The 23,525-nt window shown below is 34.9% G+C and overlaps 1 pseudogene; it reads right to left on the bottom strand.

The window, feature by feature from the left end:
• Positions 1 to 271: 271 nt before the first annotated feature.
• LOC143680371 (olfactory receptor 9G4-like) lies at positions 272 to 1,184 on the bottom strand (annotated as a pseudogene).
• Positions 1,185 to 23,525: the final 22,341 nt, after the last annotated feature.

Genomic DNA, 23,525 nt, shown 5'->3' on the forward strand with positions numbered 1-23,525 from the left:
GAAATGAAAGAGAGGGGTAAGTGGTATGGTATGTATAATCTTTTTTTCTGTTATCATTTTATTTCTTTTTCTGTTGTCTTTTTATTTCTTTTTCTAAATCAATGCAAATGTTCTAAGAATTGATGAATATGCAACTGTGTGATGATATTGAGAATTGCTGATTGTATATGTAGAATGGAATGATATGTTAAAATTTTGTTTGTTAATTTTTTAAATTAATAAATAAAAAATTTAAGAAAGAATGCTCAGCAAAAAGAAAAATCATGATATTTCAACTCTGTATGGCTTTTCTGAAAGCCTCTTTGACATCCTTGTTCCTCAGGCTATAGATGATAAGGTTGAGTAATGGATTCACCACCACGTGAAAGACAGCAGCCATTTTGTCTCATTCTAGGAAATAGTGGAGCTGGACCTTGAATACATGAAGACAAGGGTCCATAGAAAAGCAGGACTTAGATCAGGTGGGAAGCACAGGTGAAGAAGTCCTTGTGCTTCTCAGAGGCACAGCAGATCCTGAAGATATACAGGAGGATGCTGAAGTAGGAAATGAGGATGGCAGGTATGCTGAACAGTGCTGTGAGATCCACCACACCCAGAATGACTTTTCATAGAATTGGATGTCTGAACAGGACATTTTTACCAGTAATGGAGTATCCCAGAAGAAGTTGTGAATGATATTTTTACCACATAGTTTCAGGTGGAAAATGTTGGCAGCATGGTCTATGGCATTCAAGAGACCTTCTGTGCAGGCCCCAGCAACAAGGTCAGCACAGAAAGAACTAGCCATAGTACCTGAATAGAATAATGGGTTACAAATTGCCACATGGCAGTCATAAGCCGTGACTGCTAGAAAATAGGACTCAGTGTAAGCTACCACTCAGGAAAAGAAGGGCTCGGCTCCGCATAATGTTGAGGACATACGTTTATCTTCAGAGACACAAGTGGCCACAAATATACACAGATGTGTACCAGAAGTCCAGAAAACCTAGACTGCCGATGAAAAAGTACATGGGTTTGTGCAGGGGAGAATCTGTCCAGATTAAGATAACAAGGGTCATGTTTCCTGACAAGGTTACCAAGTAGAGTTTCAGAAATATTCCAAACAGAATCAGCTGCAATTGGGGGTCTGATGTGACACCCAGTAAGATTAATTCAGTCAGGAATGTATGATTTCCCACTTCCATGCCTACAGAGGAAAAAACTGATTGAGATGATAACCAAAAAAAGATCCTATTTTCCAATGCACCAATTTAACAAGGACATCAATTCAACACTTACCAAGAGGCTTGCTTTTTATTGGTCATAGAAATTTAGTCTCTGAAGCTCATAAAATTTACCAACAAGTTACATTATTGAGTAAAGGAAACATACATGAAAACACCAGCTCCAGATTCGTCATGTAGTGAGAACCAAGAAAATCTTAGCATTACTCCACATATAACTGACAGATTCTTGTTTCCCTGGCACTTTGTTGATATTTATATGAATAACAATATGGTGCTAACACTCCTGCTATAATTCATAATGTGGCAAAATTATATATTATTCAGTAGGTACCGGTTACTATTATTTCTTATTCTTAAACAACTTTATCATCACTGCAATCATATAAGGCTGGAATTATTATGATTTTCTTTTTATAGTTAATGAAACAGAAGAACAGAGAGCCTAGATAATGTTCATGTTCAGACGTGTGGAAAGAAAACATCAAAGCCATAGCATTCTAGGGTGAAAACCTGAATCTCTTTACTTTTTAAAAACAGCTTTAAAAGCATTTATTTTAAGATAAAATAAGTGCTATGTTTTTCTTTACAGTAATTGATGTGAGATTTATATGCATGGTTAGTGCATATTTCTTTTGTGACCATGCATACTGAACATTGGGAAGAGCATATTTTTCAATATCAAACATTGAGAAACCACGAATCCTTCAAAGATTATGTCCTTACGTACAAAGCTCCCCAAGGAAGGTAAGATGGAGGCACCCATTTGCAAATATTACCATTAACAAATTAGAGCTGATGGTCTCAGTTGCCAAGTGACATCCTCCTTAGATATAGTGGCAGTGAGAGCTAACTGAAGCCGAGAAAGTGCTGTGATTTGTTTAAAGTTTAAAACATTTAGCTTTGAGTTGTATCTAAACTGCAAACAGAAGTCGTCTACTTGAGATATACCATAATGGGTTGTTTGGAAGAGATATGTTGATGTTCTAATTTTTCAAATAAACCTGCTAATGTTCAGAGACATTGCAAGTTGATTGATGGCACTGGGTAAAAGCAGCCCCAACCTGTAAGGCCAATTTATTTCTCAAACTCTCAGTGTAAGTGATAACTACTCATCAGCACTCATAATACAGTTACCTTAGCTAGATACCAAGCATTCTTTACAAGCTGGTTTCAGCTTATTTTGTAACCTACTGCTTCACTATTTTTGTCTTCATCCACTCAGGACTTCAACAAAACTATATTATACACATGATCAATTTCTCCATGATAATCTCACATATTTTAGGAGATTCATAGTTAGATATGTAGCATTGTGCTACCATTCATTTTTTTGTTAAAATATTTTTCTGAAATTTCCAGCCCCAAATCATGTTATCTTGGCAGGAATTGTTATTTTAAATATGTGCAAAATGTTGTGGTATAAAGTGACTGCCTCACTGTTTATTCAGAACATTCTCTATCACTTATATATTGGTGTTTGTACTCAGTGCTTGAACTTAAACACTGGTATATGTCACTTTTCCTACATGGAAAGTCATAGCTAGGACTTCTTTAAATTCAACATAATTATGGAAAAAATGAAACTACCTGAACAGAATCAATTACTATTCTTCCCTTTTTGCCTTTAAGAAGGCTAACAATGGATAAGATATATTTTCTGGTCTACTGCTTAAAAGTCTTCCCAGAATAAGAGACATGAAAATGTGATCTGAAACATGAGAAACATTGATCTCTCACTGTAGGAGAGAGGGAAGAGAAGACCCATGAGAAGAGAGTAGTTATCATTGTCTCCACCTGGGAAAAAGTCTGGTGAGCTCAGGGACATAAGAGAGATTGCCTAAAGTTGGGGACATAAAAGGCACCAGTGTGAGTCAGAAGATACCATAAATCAAGAAGCTTATAGAAAGTCATATTGAAGATTTTGATCTTCAAAGCAACACAACTGGAAGACATTACCATAATGGGGATGTGACATGATCAGACATCCTCAACATTCACTCTGGCTGCAGGCTAAGGTATGAATTGAAGAGGAACAAGGGTTTCTTCTTAATTGGATACTCTGTGATACACTCCATCCTCTGTCACCTGTTAAGGGGTTAAAAAAGACTCATTAAGAAGTTCTAGAAAGAATGAATAATGGTTGTATAAGCTGCAATGTCACCCTGTTAGGCAGAACATTCTCAAACTCTCTACCAAACAGGAATTTACACTTACAAAATAATTCAACCTCAAGGTGCTAGTGAAGTCGTAAAAGCAAGTTGCTTTCAAAGCATGCATTCATAATGAAAGCTTTCTCTCTCTATTCACACCAGGAACTGCCAAGTCTCAGAACAGATACAGAAATAAATTTGATTAAATCTTTTCATATTTCATTAGAAGTACAATACTACAGTCACCATTTTGACCTCTGTGCATAATACAAATGTACCACAAATCCATCTGATTTTATTTTAGTACCAAATTTCATTTAAAAATAGGAAGAGGTAAACTAAATTGCAAACCAACAATCTGTCGATATATTTTTTAAAAAACTTCACTTTAAAGACCCCAATTTCAACCATGTAGGCTGTTTTTCTAAGACAGCATTGTGATTTATTTGACTCATAGGTTGTAGCAGAGGATGTAATGCATGAATTCCAAACTTAGTTTCAAGAATCATTAAAAGCTTATCTTCTCACTTTTGAAATCCTGCCACTACCAGGTGAACAAAGCTGGGTGAGCTTTCTAGAAATCTGACTAGGGATATTCTGCTACCAAAACTGACAGCAAACTGGCCCCCAGACTTGTGAGTGGGTACATTCTAGATAATCTAGGACCATTTATGTGGATAAGTAATACATAACCATGAGCATCCCAGCTGAGAACAAATGGGACTGGCATAGGCAGAATAGCATAATTAAAATGAATCTGATTTCAAATTCAGATTCCATCTCTTGAAAGCTCTATATCTTGGAAAAGTGTTTTAACAACACCCAGTCTAAGTTTTCTCACCTGTGAAAAGGAAAAAAAATCTATGTTATAAGATATGCTAAAGATAAGTGAAATGGATATTTCAGTGTCTGACATATGATTATACTCCACAAAGATAGCTATTTTTTATTCTGAATCAGAGGAATATGACCTGACTTATTTATAAAAGTTCAGCCTGTGGAAAAAGCCAAGGCCAGGTTTACAGTAGGAAACAATGTATGCACCATGGGGCTGTCATTCAGATTCTTGCTAAATTCCTGAAATTGAATATTTTTGTCATGGAACCAAATAACTGAATGTACTGAAAACAGTATTTTTTTACTTCAAAATATGCATACTTATAGTGTACCTAACTGTCAATCACAGGAACTTGCGTATATCCTCCAACTTTTGTATTTCTTGACTATTTATCCTCACATATCAATGAATGACTCTTAACGTTTTGGAAACATGGCACTCTGTAAGAACCTGATAAAAGCGGAGAAGGTCCCGCCAAAATGCACATCTATATAAACATATCACTTTAGAGTATTTGCAAATTACTAGAAATATGCCCAGGAAATTTATGGTAATGATGCATTAAAAAACTCACAGATTTTTTCCAGTATTAACATTCTTTAATTTTAAGGGATTTGTAATAAATTTTTCAAAATTAACATGTTTAAAATTTAGTTTCTACATTTCACTTCCAAAAATTGATCTATTTCCCTACTCAGTTCTCTTCAAATTTCCATGAAATCCTGGTGTCCTTATCTTTGTAATATATCCTGAATCTAATCAATACTGAGCACCTCCACTGCTACTTCCAATCCAAACACTATTACTTTTGATAAGCATGTTGCAATAATCTCCTAACTGGACAACACCCTGTCCCTTACTACCTCCAGTCTGCAGTCGTTTAAAAAAAAAATCGGGTCATGTTTCCCATACTTAAGAAAATGGAAGAAGCACCCATTTTACTGGACACAAATGCCAAATTCCATAAATATGGTCTTTCATTTCCTCCTTTAGTGACCTCCATTAGCTTAACAGCCTCATGATCTGACGCAGTTGCCTCTCATTCATTCTGTTTCAGGCTTGCATGCTTTCTGGCTGTTTCTCAAAAATTCCAGTGTTGTCCTAATATTTTGAACTTTTTGTTCCAACTGACTGGCACATTATTTCCCCATATAATCCATGGCTCACTCCCTTCTCCTTTAAGATCCTTTCAGTGATGATTTTCTCAATTAGGCCTATCTTAACCATCTATTTACATAGTTACATGCCCCATCCTTAATACTTTGTTCAGAGGCTGCTGCATTTCCCACCTGACCCATCCCCATAACCATTATCTCCTTCTAACGCTCGTTTATAACGTTAATTGTTAATTTTTTTTCAGACAGGAATGCAAATGCTACAAGGGCAGAACAAACTATTTTATTTACTGCTTAATTTCCAGAATAATGAACAGTTCCTAGTACATAATTGGTCATCCATAAAAATGTATTAGATGAATAAATGGGCAGTTATTTTCATATTTTGAGGCTGTTTATCCCAAAGCACTTTCTACTTCTAATCTAGGTCAATATTCAGAAAAACGTTGCACCCAGGTGGACCTTCTTTATATCATAAGATGTATATGAATGAAGAGTTAAAAAAGAAAAAAAAGGAGAGAGTGCAAGAAATTTTTCCCCAAACCTCAAATCCATCTTGAATTCAAAACAAATTGCAATTCATTTGAAAATGTGAAATGAAAAGTTGCAATAAATATTAGAGGCAATCCTGCTAAAGCATCCCATATAGAATGGCATCTCAAGATGTGTCTTCCCTTGCACAAAACCATTTCCTTTACTGGGAGTAATCTATTCTCCTACAATTCTCCTACTTCATGAAAAGTAATCAGTCCCATTGGTACATGAAAATAAAGAACAGGGAGTGAAAATATCATCTCCTGCTAGCCTGGAAAGCCTGGACTGTACAGAATTATCACTGTTAGAGTAAAAACAAGCCCATTGTTTTCTTTTCTGTGGAAGTGAACATATGAGGGACCCAGTTGGTAACTCCCAGACTGAACTTCCAATTCTAGATGAGGGCCAGATCCACTATTGACTGGTACCCTTTTTAGACAGGAGCATGTGAGCACCTAAGTGAAGGTGTGTGCACATATGTGGTTGTGTATGTATGTGTGTCTGTATATGTGTTTATTTGGATAGGAGTGATCCTTTGAGGGCAAAGCCAGATGCTGCGGCCCCATTCCTAATTTCAGCTGAGGGTACAGTGAGCCCAAAATGTTTAATTACCCCTGATCTCAGGTAGCTACCCTCAATCAGAAAGGCAATGACCTTGAAATGACACTCTTTCCCTCTCCTTGTTGCTTTGCCTACCTTTGCTGCACATGACATGAATATTTCCCCAAAAGTCCTGCGGGATTCCTTCCAAACAGCCCCTAGAAATATTTACCTCCATCTCCAAAGACTCATTTAGAATTCGTCATTCTCCATGGACTCAAATGGAATTAATTTGGAGTTTGGGTATGTTATATTAAATAGGATACAATGAAACAAGGGGTATTTTATTAATTTTATGAATCAAACGTAGATAGGAAATGTAGCTGATAATTCGAATTTTCCAAATTTGTACCATCAGCACATTAGCAAGGAAGCTGCTCACTACATTAAAGGGGATTGTACAAACACATGTCAAGTTACTATTGTTGATCCTGTACAGCTCTCTCATTCAAACAAGTGTTTGAAGAAAACGTCAACCTCTGCACTTCCCCAGGAGATGCATTGTTCATTTTGTTCCTTATCTGGGCCAGGCATTTCTGAAAGGAGCATTTTTTAAGAATTCCACTTGAACCATCAGATAATAATCCCCATTTTAGGGATCAAATAAAGATAACTAACATAAACGTCTTGTTTTATACCATCCATGTTCACCCAAAACACTCTCTGAGTCTAGGTAAATAACTGCAGCCTGTTGACCTTGTCCCTGTGGGTCCACAGATTGATCCACTCAATCCACATCAGGAGTGTGGACCTCAATAGTGTTTTTCAAACTGTGGAAATTAGTGATACATCAGAAGTAAGCAATAATTTCAAAAAATGCAGTATGTATACTCGTTAAAATGTACTTTGAAATTTATTGATTGTTGTGTATATGTTAGATTTCACAATAAAAAAATTCTTGGAAATGAGTGGAACAAGTCTGTCCAAAAATACCAACTAGTTGCATCCTCCTTCCCCATGATGTCAACAATGATTTTCAAAATGAAAGAGTGAGGCAAGTCATTGCCCAAAGATTACTGAAGATTGAGGGAAGGAGCAAATGACAGAGAGGAGTTGTAACAGAGAAGATAGGATTTAACAAATGATGGACAATACTGAATCATTATATCTATATTTCTTTTTTAGTCTCTAGTATATTCGTAAAGTTAGAAGGAAATTCCTGAAATTGTGGAAATGTAACCTGTACAATACTTTGAAACTTGATCAATTTCCTGTTAAGTGTACTTTGAAATTTATCACTTCTATGCATATATGTTATATTTCACAATACATATGTTTCAAAAGGAAAGATTGTATATTTCCTTTGAAAATGGTTGCAAGGTATCCAATGAATTCTTGGAGGAAGTTATATAGTATGCCTCTTGGCTTTGGATCTTTCCTCACAGGTTGTTGACTTTTCTCTGGGCTAAAGAATTCTGACTTCCCTATCAGTTAAGGGTTCTGGGTGTGTAAAGGGGCTTAGGCTATAGTATTATACAGTGGCTATAATTCCCTCATAGGATATGATATAGTTTCCTATGAAACATAAAATAAGTATGCATTTTTCTTCATCACAAGAAAATTAACACATGGGTTGGCTTTCTCTCTATAAAACTCCTTACATAACACTTGATCCATGAGCCATTGTAAAGATGTCTGCACAAGGAATTGCAGTGATTACCAATTTGACTTTATGGTTTATCTTTATAATTGTCCCTATCTGTCTTTGAGAGTTACACATTGCCACCAGCATTCTGCCATTGAGGGAATCCAATTCTACTGAAGCGTCCATTCATCCCTAAGTGCTTATGTTAGCCACTACAAAGCTGTACACAGATTCTGATGACCCACTCAACAATGAATTTCTTAATGCCTTGGTAAAATCAGCATTCTTGGAGCCTTTGTTGAAGAAGTTGAGAAATGGCAGGTGATGATTATGCAGGTGCAGAACCCATTATTCTGATGAATCATTTGAATATCTATTTTCCTCCACCATAGACTTCCACTTTAATGTATGTCAGGTTGATCTATCATTTTGATATCACTAATGGTAGATGCTTTGGATTTAAGACTTATCATATCATTAATATTCTTTCATGGATTCATGCTTTCACTTTAATTAGAAAAATAAAATTATACAAAATAGAATTCTATGCTAAGAGAGGGATAAGTAGTTCAGAGTTCATTCTGTATGTAACTTTTATCCAAATTTCATCCAGATGTCAGAAACTTTCACAGTGTACCAAGCCCCAGGCAACAATTTTCCTCAAAGCCCTGTGGACATCTGGACACCAGACATAGAACAGAAGATAGAGAATTCAGTAAACTTTCTAACCTCAAAGAATTTGGATCACCCTGAATATCCACCAACCACAGAAAATTAGTGTAATCTTTTTCATTTTCTTTCAAAAATGCTTTCCTGGAAATACCAAGGTAGGACACAGTTTGTGTTGCTACCTTAATCTGTTTATTCCTGAGTGGCAATTCTAAGACTCCTAATAAATGCTGTTCTTGTCTTGCAGCCTAGATTGTTATTTCATGATTGCCATTGCTTGGGGTCAGAAGTGGGATCTGAGGAACCCACCAAATGGACTCTAGTACCACTGATGGATTTACAGAAATCTAGGTAATTACCCCTAATGCCTCTGTCTGATACCTGAAAGCCCAGGTTCCTGTTGGTGAGCTCTCCCTGTAATGAACCTCTGTCTCTTTGAGGATCTGGCCATTCTTTGCATGTCTTCTGGCAAAGACTTTTGAAACTTTGGTTCTTTTATTTAGGCTGGTAGCTACAGTTTTTTTCTGGATCAGAATCTTTGTTTTTTTGGTTTTAGCTGCTGGCAGCAGCCCTTTTATGTATTTGAACATTTGTTCTTCTGCTCTGATCTAATGGCAGAAGTCCTTTTTGTTTGCCCTTTTGGTATGCATGGAAAATTTCTTTGCCTGGTGAGTATGTGAATGGAGCTTTTAAAAATATGTACTTTGTTTTTGAATTTTTTCAGTGGAAGGATGCCACCCTAACAATCAATTGACCAGTTTTCTGACTCTACTCAGTCAAGCAATTATTTAGGAGGGCATGAAGGGATATAAAAGGCTAATAGAGTGCCTGTCACATTTAAAAACATTTTTTTCATTGAGAAATATCCTCATACATACAGTTCATCTATATTGTGCAATCAATGCTTCACAATATCACCCCATATTTGTGTATTCTTCACCATGACCATTTTAGAACATTTCCATCACTCCAGAAAAACAAATAAAAATAAAAGAAAGGAATCATATATCCCATCTTTTATACTTCCCTTTCATTGACCCACAGCATTTCAATCTACTCAATTTTTAATCTTTGTGATCCCTATTATTTATTTATTTCTACCTTTAAATTTTTTATTCATCTGTTCTTAACCTTGAATAAAATGAGCTTCAGACAGAATGTTTTCCTAGTCACACAGTCATTTTTTAAATCTGTATAGTTATATAGTCATCTTCAAGAATCAAAGCTACCAGAACACAGTTCAGAAGTTTCAGGTATTTCCATCTAGACACTCCAATACACCATAAACTCAAAAGGAATAACTATATGATGCAAAAGAATAACCTCCAGGATATGTTGTTGACTCCATTTGAAATCTTCCCACCACTGAGATTTTATTTTGTCTCATTTATCTCAGTGAGTCCACCTGCCTAGCTTGCTTAGAGAGAAAGGCCACATATGAGCAACAAAAGAGGTTTTCTGAGGGTGACCCTTAGGCATAATGATAAGTAGGTTTAGCTTGTCCTTTGTAGGAAGAAGATTCATAACTTTTTAAGATTGATTGCTCAGTCTGTTGAATTGATTGTATCTATTGCTTGTGAGAATAGAATTCCCCAGATGGGGAAGTTTAATATTTCTTTTTCTTCTCCTCAGCAGCCCAAGGGGACTTTGCAAATGCATCTTAATTCTCTGCTGAAATTACTCTGGGATATATTGGGGCATCACACCAACTTTAAAAAGCAGCAAGAATGCAAACCCTAAACAGGATTCCATATAATTATGGTGCTGCCTAGATCCTGCACCGAGGTTGCAGTTTGAAAATATGAGACATATCATCGTTTACCTAGTTTTCTGATTTACCTTATTCCTATCCAGATCAGCTTCATTCATATGTCTAGACAAAGTCTGATCACTTTTTCAGCTTTTAAACAGTTCCTGAAGGGGTAATGATGAATTTTACAGCTTCAGTGCTCTAAATCTGAGTATCAGATGTCACATCAACACCTGAATTTCAGAGAACAACTAGTTTGTGTACCAAGAGGTCATTATCACAGAATTTAGAAATATCAGTTACAACTCCTAAATATATGTGAGTGCTGTAAGAATGTATAATCTAAGAATATTTACCACAGTTCCAAAACTGATAATCCATTCTCTCAAATTCAGTTTTCTGAATTTGTATATTATAGTTAGTCCATGTGAGGTACGATGGTATTTTTTTTGTTTCTGACATTTTATTCAATATACTGTCCTAAAGATTCATGCACTAATTTGCATGCCTCACAACTTCATTCATTCTTGCAGCTATTCAGTAGTCCATTGTATGTAAAACGCAGTCCCCCTTTCTATTTCTCAGTAATTGTACTCTTAGACCACTTCCATTCATTGAGAATTATTAACACTGCTGCCATAAACACCAGCATGCAAATGTCCATTCATGTTCTCACTCTTAACTCCAACAGGTATATACCTAGTAATTGGGTTGCAAGATCATATGGTAACACCTGGCCTTCAGTGAAGACACCACACTGCACTCTGGAAGGCCAGCACCTCTCAGAACATTACCAAAACTGAATAGGTACATCTCTTTCTCCACATCATTTTATGCTTTGTTCTCGCTGTCCATATTTTTTCTTTTGCATTGGCAGGCACAAGGAATCAAACCTGGGTCTCCAGCATGGCAGGTGAGAACTCCACCTATTGAGCCACCATGGCCCATCCTCTCTCTGTTCATTTTTAAACAATATTATTCACACATCATACAATCCAACCTAAGGAAATACAAGTGCCTTTACCACCAAAATGTCTATGAAGACATTTCCTTTTCTTCTGCATAAAATCCACAGCCTACCCCCTGGCCCCTGCCTGTTGACATTTAATTTTGGCAGAATGCTTTTGTTACATTCAGTGGAAGCATATTACAATGTTACTGCTGATTATAGACCCTAGCTTGCATTGATTATACATATTCCTATATACCAACCATTTTCAAACCCTTCCAATGTCAACATTGATTTGTTCTCTCTCATGGAAAAACATTTTTATATTGGTAAATTTAATCACCATCATTGTCTTCTCTAGGCATTCTTAAATTATACCATGTCAATCTTTATCCTCTACATTTCCTCCTGGTTTCATTTGTGCTCCCAGAACTTCTCCCTCAACTGTAATCACATTCAGCTTCATTCAGTATACTTATATTACTGTGCTATGATCAGGTAATATTTTGCTATCCATTTCTCAATTGTCATGGTCAGTTCTGTTTCACCTTCTCTTGTCTTTTAGCATCAAATTCCTAATCTCAACCCTCTTTCTATGTCCTCATAACCTGTATTTAACACTTAAGGTTCACTTATTAATATTAATACATTTTAGTGAGACTATACCATATTTGTCCTTTTTCTGACTAATTTCATTCATCATCATCAAGATTCATTAACATTGTACATGCTTCATGAATTTATACTGTCTTATAGCTGTTATAGTATTCCATTGTACATATGTATCCACAGCTTGTTTAGTCAGTCATCTTTCAATGGTCACTTGGGCTGTTTCAACCTGTTGACATACATAAATATTGCTGCTATAAATATCTATTTGCAAATGTCCATTTGTTTCCTTACCTTCTATTCCTCTGAATATAAACCTAGTAATATGATTGTTAGATCATTTGGCAATTCTATACTTAGCTTCCTGAGGAACCATCAAATGCCTTCCAAAGCAGTTGTAACATGCTACATTCCCACAAACAGAGCATAAGTGCTCTTCTGCACATCTTCTCCAGCACTTGTTGTTTTCTATTTTTTCTTTAATGGCCATTCTCTTGGGTTTGGGATGTCTCATTGTAGTTTTGATATGCATTTCTCTAATAGCCAGTGAAGGTGAGTATCTTTACATGTGATTTTTAGCAATTTGTATTTCCTCTTCTGAAAAGTGTCTGTTCATGTCAATTGCCCATTTTTCAAATGGGTTTGTTTGTATTTTTATTCTTGAATTGAAGAATTTCTTTATATATTCTGGATACTAAACATTTATCTGATATGTGATTTCCAAATATTGTCTCTCATGCATAGGTTTCCTTTTCACCTTCCTGACAAAGTTCTTTGATGCACAAAAGTGTTTAATTTTGAGAAGTTCTCATTGATCTATTTCTTTTTCAGTGCTCATGCTTAGGGTATGAAATCCAGAAAACCACCTTCTATTACAAGATTTATAAGACTTTTCCCTACAGTTTCTGCTAACAGTTTTATTGTCTTATCTCTAATGTTTAATTATTTGATTCATCTTAAGATAATTTTTTATGAAGTATGAGATACGGATTATTTGTCCTTACTTTACACATGAATATTCAGTTCTCTGAGAACTATTTATTGGAGAAGCTGTTCTGTCCTGGGTGGATTGGTTTGACCACCTTATCAATTTATGATGTGTGAATCAATTGATCTGTGAATGAGAAGGTGTATTTCTGAAAACTCAGTTTGATTCTGTTAGTCAACATATCTGTTGTTATGCCTGTACCATTATGTTTTGAACACTGTAGCTTCTTTCTTTCTTTTTTTGCCACTGTAGTTTTGAAATATACTGTAAAGTCAGTTAAAGTGAGACCTCTCATTTCACTTTTCTTTCTCAATGTTTTTAGCTGTTCTGGGCATCTTGCCTGTTTTAGTTTGCTAGCTGCTAGAATGTAATATACAAGAGATAGGATGTTTTTTTTAAAAAAGGGGGTGTTTAATAAGTTAGTAGTTTACAGATCTAAGGCTGAGAAAAATGTCCCAGTTAAAGCAAGTCTATAGAAATGTCCAATCTAAGACATCCAGGGAAAGATACCTTGGTTCAAGAAAGCCGATGAAGTTCAGGATTTTTTCTTAGGCAAGAAGGCACATGGTGAACACAGTCACAGTTTCTCTTTTATCTGGAAAGGCATGTGGTGAGCACAGTCAGGGTTCCTTTCTCATTTGGAAGGGCACATGGGAGACATGTCATCATCTGTTAGCTTCTTCTCCTGGTTTCCAGTTTCATGAAGCTCCCCAGGAGGCATTTTCTTTTTTCATCTCTAAAGCTCACTGGCTCATGAACTCTCTGCTTCATGGTGCTGCAGCATTCACTGCTTTCTCCAAACCTCCCATTCTCCAGACTTTTTCTTTTTTTATCAGACTCTAATAAACCAATCAAGACCCATCCAAATAGGTAGAGATATGTCATTACCTAATCCAGCTATAAAAACCCCTCTCGACTAAATCACATCATCCAGGGAGATGATCTGATTACACTTTCAAACATATACTATTGAATAGGGATTATTCTACCTTTATGAAATGGGATTTTGATTTAAACATGGCTTTTCCAGGGGGTATACTTCCTTTCAAACCAGCACGCTGCCCTTCCAAATAAATTTGATTATTAGTTTTTCTGTTTCTTCAAAGCAAGTTATTGGGATTAAAATTGGTATTTCATTGAATCTACAAACCAATCCAGGTAGAATTGACATCCTAACTATATTTAGTCCTCCAATCCATGGACATGGATAGAGCTTCCATTTGTTTATGACTGTTGTGATTTCTTTTAGCAATTTCTTGAAGATTTCTGTGTATAGGTCCTTTCTATTCTTAGTTAAATTTATTCCTAAATATTTTATTCTTTTGACTGCTCTTGTAAATGGAATTTTTTCATGATTTCCCCTTCAGATTGTTCATCACCAGTGTATGAAAACATTACTCTTTTTTGGGTGCTGATATTGTAACCTGCCACTTTGCTGTACTCACTTATGAGCCCTAGTAGCTTTGTTGTAGTTTCTTCAGGATTTTCAACATATTGTATCAGTCGCTGCAAACAGTGAAAGTTTTACTTCTTCCTTTCTGATTTATTTTCCTTGTCTAATTGTTCTGTCTAGAACTTCCAGCACTATGTTGAATAGCAATGATGACAAAGAACATTCTTGTCTTGTTCTTGATCTTAGAGGGAAAGTTTTCAGTTTTTCCCCATTGAGGATGATGTTGGGTGTGTGTTTCTCATGTATTCCCATTATCATGTTCCTAACTTTGAAGTGTTTTCATAATGAAAGGATGTTGAATTTTATCAAATGCCTTTTCTGCATCAACCAGATGATCATGTGGTTTTTTGGCTTTGACTGGCTTATAGGGTGTATTACATCATTTTTCTTGTTTTGAACCAGACTTCCATAATAAGAAACAACACTTGGTCATGGGATGCAATTATTTTAATGTGTTGTTGGATCAACTTGAAAGTACTTTTTGGGGATTTTTGCATCTATATTCATTAAAAAGGTTGGTCTGTAATTTTATTTCTATAGTACTTTTCTCTGGATTTTGTATTAGGGTGATGTTTTCTTCATATAATGAGTTAGGTAGCCTTCTCTCCTCTTCAATTTTATTTGGGTAGCACATTATCTAATTGAATTTGCATGGTCAGTGTACTTGAACATAATAATCACATGTAATCTTTAATAGGGCACGAGATCTTGTTGGTTTATACAAGTTGGTGTGTTGTTCTGCTATAACCTAGAGTAATTTGGGACAAAAATACAAAAGTATTCCCCATGTCCCCTTTTAGAGCTGAGTAAAAGGTATAAAATATTAAGCTTATCCTTCTGGGGAATTCCTGACATTCTTGCAAGCAGTGAGGACAACAAATTCAATAAGCTTAGCACCTCAACCTTGGTGTTTACCTGTATGAAACTTATTTTTTCAAAAAAGAAGCTATGCCTGCTTGTAATTATGTTTACCAGTCACCCCTAGAGAACCTCTTTTGTTTCTCAGATATGAGCTCTCTCTCCTTGTCAAACAACTTTGCAGGAGAACTCACTTCCTCCCCTTTATGTGTTACATGACTCCCAAGGGTGTCAATTTTCCTGGCAACATGGGACATGACTTCTAGGGATCATCCAGGACACAGCATCATTGAAATGAGAAAAGGTTCTTGACCAAATGACAGAAAGGAGATAAAATAAAGTATCAAACAGATTTGAGAGTCTATTCTGGAGGTTATTTTTATGCATTATACCAATATCCTTTTTTTGTTTATAATTTACTGGAAGGGCTAGAGGGAAGTACCCAAAACTATTTATCTGTATTCCAGTAGCCTTGATTCTTGATGAACACTGTATAACTAGGTAACATTTATAAGTGACTGCTTGGCTGGGAGAACCTTGTGTCGTATGTTCCTTTTATCCAACATATGGACAGATGAGTTTATAAAATGAAGATAAATATAAATAATGGGTGAGATAAAGGGTAAAAATTGGGAAGATTGATATACTGTGTGTCAATGAGAGGGAGGGGTAATGGGTATGGTATGTAGGATTTATTTATTTTTTCCTTTAATTTCTTTTCTGGAGTGATGCAAATATTATAAGTAATGATCATGGTGAATGAAACATAACCATGAGATGATATTATGTGCCACTGATTGTATAATATTGTTGGACTGTATGTGTGTGGTTCTTTCTCAATAATTTTTTTTAATTTTTGAAGAATTTGAGTAGTATTGGTACTAAGTATTTCTTGAATGTTGGGTAACACTTTACATGTAAAGCCATCTGGTTCTGAACTTTGTTTTTTTTTATTTGGAGCTTATTGATGACTGATTCAATCCTTTTAATTGTGATTGGCTTGTTGAGGGCATCTATTTCTTATCAAGTCAATAGTGCAATTCATTAGGAAGACATAGCAATCACAAATGTTTTTTCACCAACCATAGTGCCTCAATATTCATGAGGCAAACACTAACAACACTGGCAGGAGAAGTAGATACCTCTACCATAATATTTGGAAATGTCAATTTCCTGCTCTTATCAATGGACAGAAAAATCTAAACAGAGGATCAACAAGGAAACAGAGATTTTGAATAACAAGGTAAATAAACAAGTTTTAACAGACATTTACAGTACATTACACCCCACAACAGAAGGATACACATTTTTTTCAAGTGCTCATGGATCATTCTCAAGGATAGAGCATATACTGTGTCACAATCAAGTCTAAATACATTTAAAAGGATTGAAATTATACAAAACTCTTTCTTGGACCATAATGAAATGAAGCTGGAAATCATTAAAAAGCAGAGGGCCAGAATATTCACAATATATAAAGGCTTAACAACACACTCTTAAACAAACAGTAGGTCAAGGAAGAAATTGCAAGAGGAATCAGTAAATATCTTGAGGCAAATGAAAATGAAAACATGACATATCAAAATTTATGGGATGTGGCAAATGAAATACTGAGAGGGAAACTTTTGGCATTAAGTGGTTATATTAAAGAAAAAGAAAGAGCAAAAATCAATGAATAAGACAATTTCCAGGTGAAGGGAGACAGCTGTCCATGAGTCATACAAGTAGAGTGTAAACTATCCACCAAGTGAAACAAATATCCTATGAAAGGCAAAATGTGAAATATCACACGTGCCTAAAACCAGAAAATTCCTCTTCAGTTTAGAAAGTAAAATTACCCACATTTAGAAATAATGAGAGGGATTTTGATTCACCTAGGAACTCTAATAGTGTATTGCCTTCAACACACCAGATGGTTTCTTGTACAAAGTTTATGGTCTTGTCTAATGTAAGATCTTATCCTCCTGAACCTGGTATATCAGAAAAAATCATGAAATATTATGGCCACAATGGGTTTTTTTTAACTATTAGTAATATTTTTGAGATATACAATAGGATAGATTTTGTTCTAAAGCCATGTTTTGTTGTTTAGTTTTAATTCTTGTAACATATATAGAAACTACAATTTCTTCTTTTAACTAGATTCACATATGTGATTCAGAGCTGTTAATGACATTCACAATGTTGGACTACCATCACCACCAGTCATTACCAAACCTTTAAAATCAACCCCAATAGAAATTCTCTATGCTTTGCTAGCCCCTATTCACCTATATTCTAAATTTGTACTCTATAAATTTGCTCTTTCTAGTTACTTCATATCCATGAGATCATACAATATTTGTCCTTTTGTGCCTGTCTTACATTACTCAACATGATGTCTTCAAGGTTCATGCATATTGTCCCACAAGTCAGAAAGGGACACTTTCCAGACAAGTTAAAGTCTGTACACAGAGAGCTATTAATCCCCAACTTGTGCCTTTTTACTCTTAGTTTTTGCCCAGTGTTCACATGTATGGTCAATTTCTTCCAGATCTTAACAGTTTAAAAGAGAAAATTTAGAAAGTTATGAAGTAATGAGGCAACTGAGAAGCAAGCACAGATACAATAGAAAATAGAAGCTGTCAATCATTCATACATTTCCTCATTCTCTTTTACTTTCTTTTTAATTCCTCATTTCAAAAACGCATTTTTGATAATTTACTTAATACCAGACCTAGATACACATGAATAAACATAACACATTATTTATACTCTCAGAGAATTTACATACCAGTAGAAAGTTGCACTAAAGTAAGCACACTGGTTCCAGAGAGTTTGTAGATTCTTAGAAGGGTATTTTTGAAACAAGAACTTGCAAGTTATTCTTATGCAAAATATCTTCTTTCAAATAATATTGAGTAAAAATATTCAATAAATAAATAAATAATAAAATTGAATATTATACAATATGTTTGGTTCCTGTATTTTTATTGAAATCATGTCTTTTCAAATCTAATAATACTCTGAAATCATAGAATAAAATTTCCAAAATAGGAAATTCATGGATAAGGGAAGGATGGAAAGAAATAAGGGGAGAGAAACAAAGGCACAGACTTGTTTTCATCAAGAACAGCAGAAAAGTGTTTTACTGAGGTCCTTTCAAAACCCTCCAAACATCTATTAAGACATTATCATGTAAATAACTATTTTAATGTTTTCTAGGAGTGATGAAAATCACAACAAATGATAATAACAATTAGTTTCAAGTTGACATGCATCGTGACACACTCTCAGGGGTTATATACCTAGTTGTAACACAAACAGGAATAGATGCCTAACTTCACCAACCACCAGTGGAGAGGTCTTACACAATTCATTTCATCAATCTCTGCTTTACTTTCCTTGCCTGTCCTCTTTCCTGGGCCAAGTGTAGCACTTAAGTCACAGGTCTGATGGATGGACTAGATGTGATAATGCATATAAAGCTCCTAAAACATAGTTAAGTAGATAGAGAAGACTCAAAATATGTTACTAGTATCATTATGCATTTGATTATAATTGGAACCTTATTAAGTGTGAAGAACAGGAATTATGGCATACACTTGAATAAAATAGTGGCTAAGGCTTCAAAGCTTTGAAAATGAGGGGGCTTGAGGAATTACTGTGTATATGCACAAACACTTGCAACACATATGTAAAAAATATATCTATAAATAATAAGACAATCCATATGCCTTCCATTCTATTTCACAAGACAAAAAGTAAAATTTTCAAATGCATTTTTCCAGTTTATCTGCTTTAGGAACTGTTACTCAATTTTAAAAAGCCTTGTTGTGCATTATATCCCCTCTCCTTAAATTTCTCCCTAATTTCTTTCTCCTGAAGTTTTAATCAAAGTCTTCTCAAGTAAACCATTTCTATTCTTTAAATATACTCTATTTTTTCTGCTTATATTTGCATTTGTAAGCATGAACATTTTTTTATTAGTTTAGCTTTCCAATTTATGTTTTGTTTCTACAGATCCCGCTGTATTTTGTTTGCTTTTTTCCCTCCATTCGTTAGAACTTAATAATCACTGTGAAATTCTGACAAAATTCAAATTAACCATTCCTTTCCCTACTCTTTTTGACTAAACCTTGTGTTAAAGATCACAAAAGAATTCATTCATAGTAACCATGACTTTAGTTAAAAGTATATAGTTAAGAAAATTAATTTACACCCTAATACTATCTTTTTCAAAATTGCACTATCTGATGCTAGGTGAGAATTGATAGTAAAATATTTTAAAGGGACGCATATGACAAAAAGATTAAAACATGTTTAAAAGAATGGATTCATGTTGAAGTCTAAATATTAACAAAAAAAGAAAAATCAATCATTTGATACACTATTTGGATTTTATTTGCTTCAGGAGAAGAGCTATTACATCCTATAAATGAGAAGAAATAATTTGAGTGTCAAGATTTCTAATCTCATGTGGTGTAGGAGAATATCCTTGTTTTTCTCTTGAAAACTTATCTTAATTTCAAGAAAGAGTCTAAATATATTTTTAAAACAAGAAAAGATCACAACTGACGCTATCAGTAATCATAGGAACTTAGAGCACAAAATAGAGATACAGTGAAAAAATTAATTAAGCCTACAGAATTATAATTTAATTAGGCTTAATTGTTCAGTTAGTAACATGTTCTGTCATAAATGAAATTATAATGCTTTGTCTTTGGTATGTACTTGAACAGTTCAAAAAATCATCTACATTGAATATTTAATTAAATTTTAATTTTCTAAGGAAATGTAATTCATCAATAAAAATATGTATAGGACTCAAGAAGATTTAATTTAAGTTTAGGTTATAAACTTAGAGAGCATTAAACTTATTCCAGTTAAATTTATGCCTTTCCATGTAATGATACCCACTGGACATGAAATAATATCAACAGTATATATATATATACACTAATGCCAGTGTGACAATCTATAACTTCAGAACAAAGAGAGAATTTCAGGACAACAGATACTTCTTGACATCCCATGAATCCTATTACATAGGTTTCTGTCTTTACAGTGACCATTATGTCTGTCAGCATAGGATATATGAATTAAAGTGTTTAGTAATTAGTTCAGACTTAGACAACAATCTACAACTATGCTAAATACTACTAAAATTAAATAGACTTTTTACTATAGCTTAAGCACAAATTTGCATTCAGAAATTCATTTTCTACAACCCAAAACCATTTTCTCATTTCTGTCTACCATCACCTGAAGTTTATGGAGTTACTTGATCATTGGGTAATCTAAACTTTTATTCTTGTGAGAGCTGAGCCTTTGTGCTTTGGGTTTCATTTTATTTCTTTATGAGTTGTCACACTTTTGCTTTTGACAAGGCCTATTGGGAAAGAGAATTTTTAAAAAGTCACCCCATTGAAATCCTAGGGTTCCAAACATGTTCATTCTTAAACCCCTTGTGAGTAGCAACTCAATTTCCTTCTTTGTAATTGAAATCAATCATCAAGACTCTATTTGATGCATCAAGAGTACAAGGTTCCCAAAGGAGCCAGAGTGCAGTCACAGCCTCCATATCCTCAACAATATGTCTGCATTCTCCATTGGAAATATCTCTTATTTTATTACTAGGAACTTTGATCCCATGAACCCAAGGTTGAGGGATCAAAAATTAAAATTTTTTGTTAATAGTGGAAGGGCCCACTTCCACTTTCATGCCTTGTTTTCCACACCAAGTCACTCTGGCTATTGGGGAGAAAGAATCAAATATTGACCTTTTTTTCACATATATGACAAATCCTGTATTATACTGCACTAGTACTCCAATCTCATAGGATGTTGTCTTCCCACTGTGAGCATAACATGTCTGAGATAACAACTGAAGCATTCTATTAGGCCATCTGCTCCTGGGTGATGTTATAAAATCTATAAAAGTACTGTGTTCTTCATTGCTCTCTCTTTTCTATACTGTTTCTCCTCTTCAGAAATTATGTTGGGTGTGATATCATGTTTAAAAGGAATGCATTCTATAAATAATTTTTGGTTTTGGTAAAAATGGAATGCAAAGGGAAAGAAAATTCATGTCCAACATTTGTGTTTAACCCTATGAAAAAAAGGGTTGGTCAGCATAGTGGGTAAGATCAGTCTGTCCAACTGCCAAATGAATGACTCTATCTCAAAGGAATTGTGCATACTGAGGATATATGATTCATCTCTGAATTTGGCAATTTGGGCACTCAGCAGTGTGGTGACCAGAACAGATTTGATAAACATAGGTTTATGTTCTTTGACTATAAATGACCACCAACCCTACTGTCATGTTCAGTTTGTATGGGGTTAAATTAAGCAAACACTAGTTGGATGAGGAATACTTGATTAACATTGATGGATGAATCTTATTGCCTACATGATTTTTAAATGCTCCCTCTCTGGGTTTCTTTTTGTGGGCATTTACAAGGGATTTGAATTAACTTCATAGTATGGGCTTATGTGCAATGAACTCTCGCCATATATATTACCCTGCCAGTCCTATCACTCATTTTACAATATTTATTTTTTGAATATATGACCAATGCTTCAACTCATTATCCACTGCTGATGAATCAGGGCAAAGTGCAGGAATAAAAAGACCATGAAAAGAATTTTATTTCCATAAAAATTAACCAACATAACATTCAGTAATCTGTGAAATGATCAATTTCCCTCTACACTATATAATGACAAGCAACCTAAACTATGACTTTGATTAAGAACTGAACGTGACTGCCACTATCTGTGTAGGGAAAGTGGGAGCTTGACATATCCTCAAAAAGAAAGAAAAGTTCTTCTGTTCTCTCTGTCATTTGAATTCAAAATATCCCAGTCATCTTTGCTGTAGGAACTAAAGAAGCAATCTGGCAAAGAAACTATTAAGGTATTCCCAGGGATTTGAGTAAATGCATTTAGACCATGAATCCTGGACAGGTGCAGGTGTGTTGATAAATTCAGCTTGATCAGGTTTTATTGTTTATCTTGTTTGATATACCAGCATGCTAGCTGAATCTCATGCATTTTCCCAACCCTTGCCAATATATATTTTTCAGGTCCTATAAATCTTTAGTGCATATATCCTTTAAGTACAGGTTGGATTTATTTATCTGTGTTAGTTGATATTTGACTCCCCTTGTATGAGCAAAATGGAGTGGTGGTGTTGACTGCTGAAAGGTTTATATAAGCTTATCATGCAAGTCACTAAATGCGGCCATTGAAAGTCTATCCAGAGTACAGCTAGTTCCCTCAGGTAAGGGAAAGTTCGGGACTGATGCTCAGAAAGTTTTGCTACTGTTCTTGTTAGTCTTATCTGTGACTGCCCAATATCTCTAGTACATGTTTCAAGGTCCTAACTCTTCCTTTGACCAATTCTTTCAGACTATCATAAGACCTGTGGCAGTTTTAGAATGTAATTGGTATTAATACTTTGCACAATCAGGTCCTGGCTTGAACCAAAAACAAGTCTTTCCTAAAGGACTTCCAGAAATTAGAAACTTCTCAAGTGATGAAAATGGAGCATTCCAACTTCCTTTTGAAATTCTCAATAGGATGTTATTACTAGTTTTCAATTAGAAAAAACCCTAATTTATACAATCAGTATTATTGTGGTAGTAAGTCTGCACCATAAGCAAATGGTCTTTCAGACCTTGCTCTCTATATACACCACTTCATAAATTGACATTACTGAAAATAATTTAAATTATCTTAATGTTGCCATATTCCATATGCCATATGCCATGCATTCCCAGTTACTTGTTTACCCAACAAGAGACTTTTCAGCATATTCCTTAAATCTATAAGCAAATTAATCCAAGAAACACCACTTGAGGAATTGATTCCAAATACCAATTTCTACATCTGTCAAAGTTCTGTCAGGACACACAGGCCACTCAAATTAATTAAATTAAGGAGAATTAGTAAAGGGACCAATTACAAAGATATGAAGAGGATATGGGAAAACTATACATATCCAATAGTCCCTTGCTACAGAATGTTGCTACATCTAGGCCTGAAGGATCAATAGTGAAGAGGAGTTATCAGAACTATAGAGATTTTGTACTGAGGACAGAAGGACCAAAACTGAGGCTTTGGGAAAGAGCTAAATGTGGTTTTCAGTATCATTTTTGTTACTGAAATTAAGTACTCTGAACTTAAGCTTTCTTTCATTTTTATTTCTCCCTACC

Source organism: Tamandua tetradactyla, chromosome 4, assembly GCF_023851605.1.
Source record: "Tamandua tetradactyla isolate mTamTet1 chromosome 4, mTamTet1.pri, whole genome shotgun sequence".
Classification (NCBI taxonomy): Eukaryota; Metazoa; Chordata; class Mammalia; order Pilosa; family Myrmecophagidae; genus Tamandua; species Tamandua tetradactyla.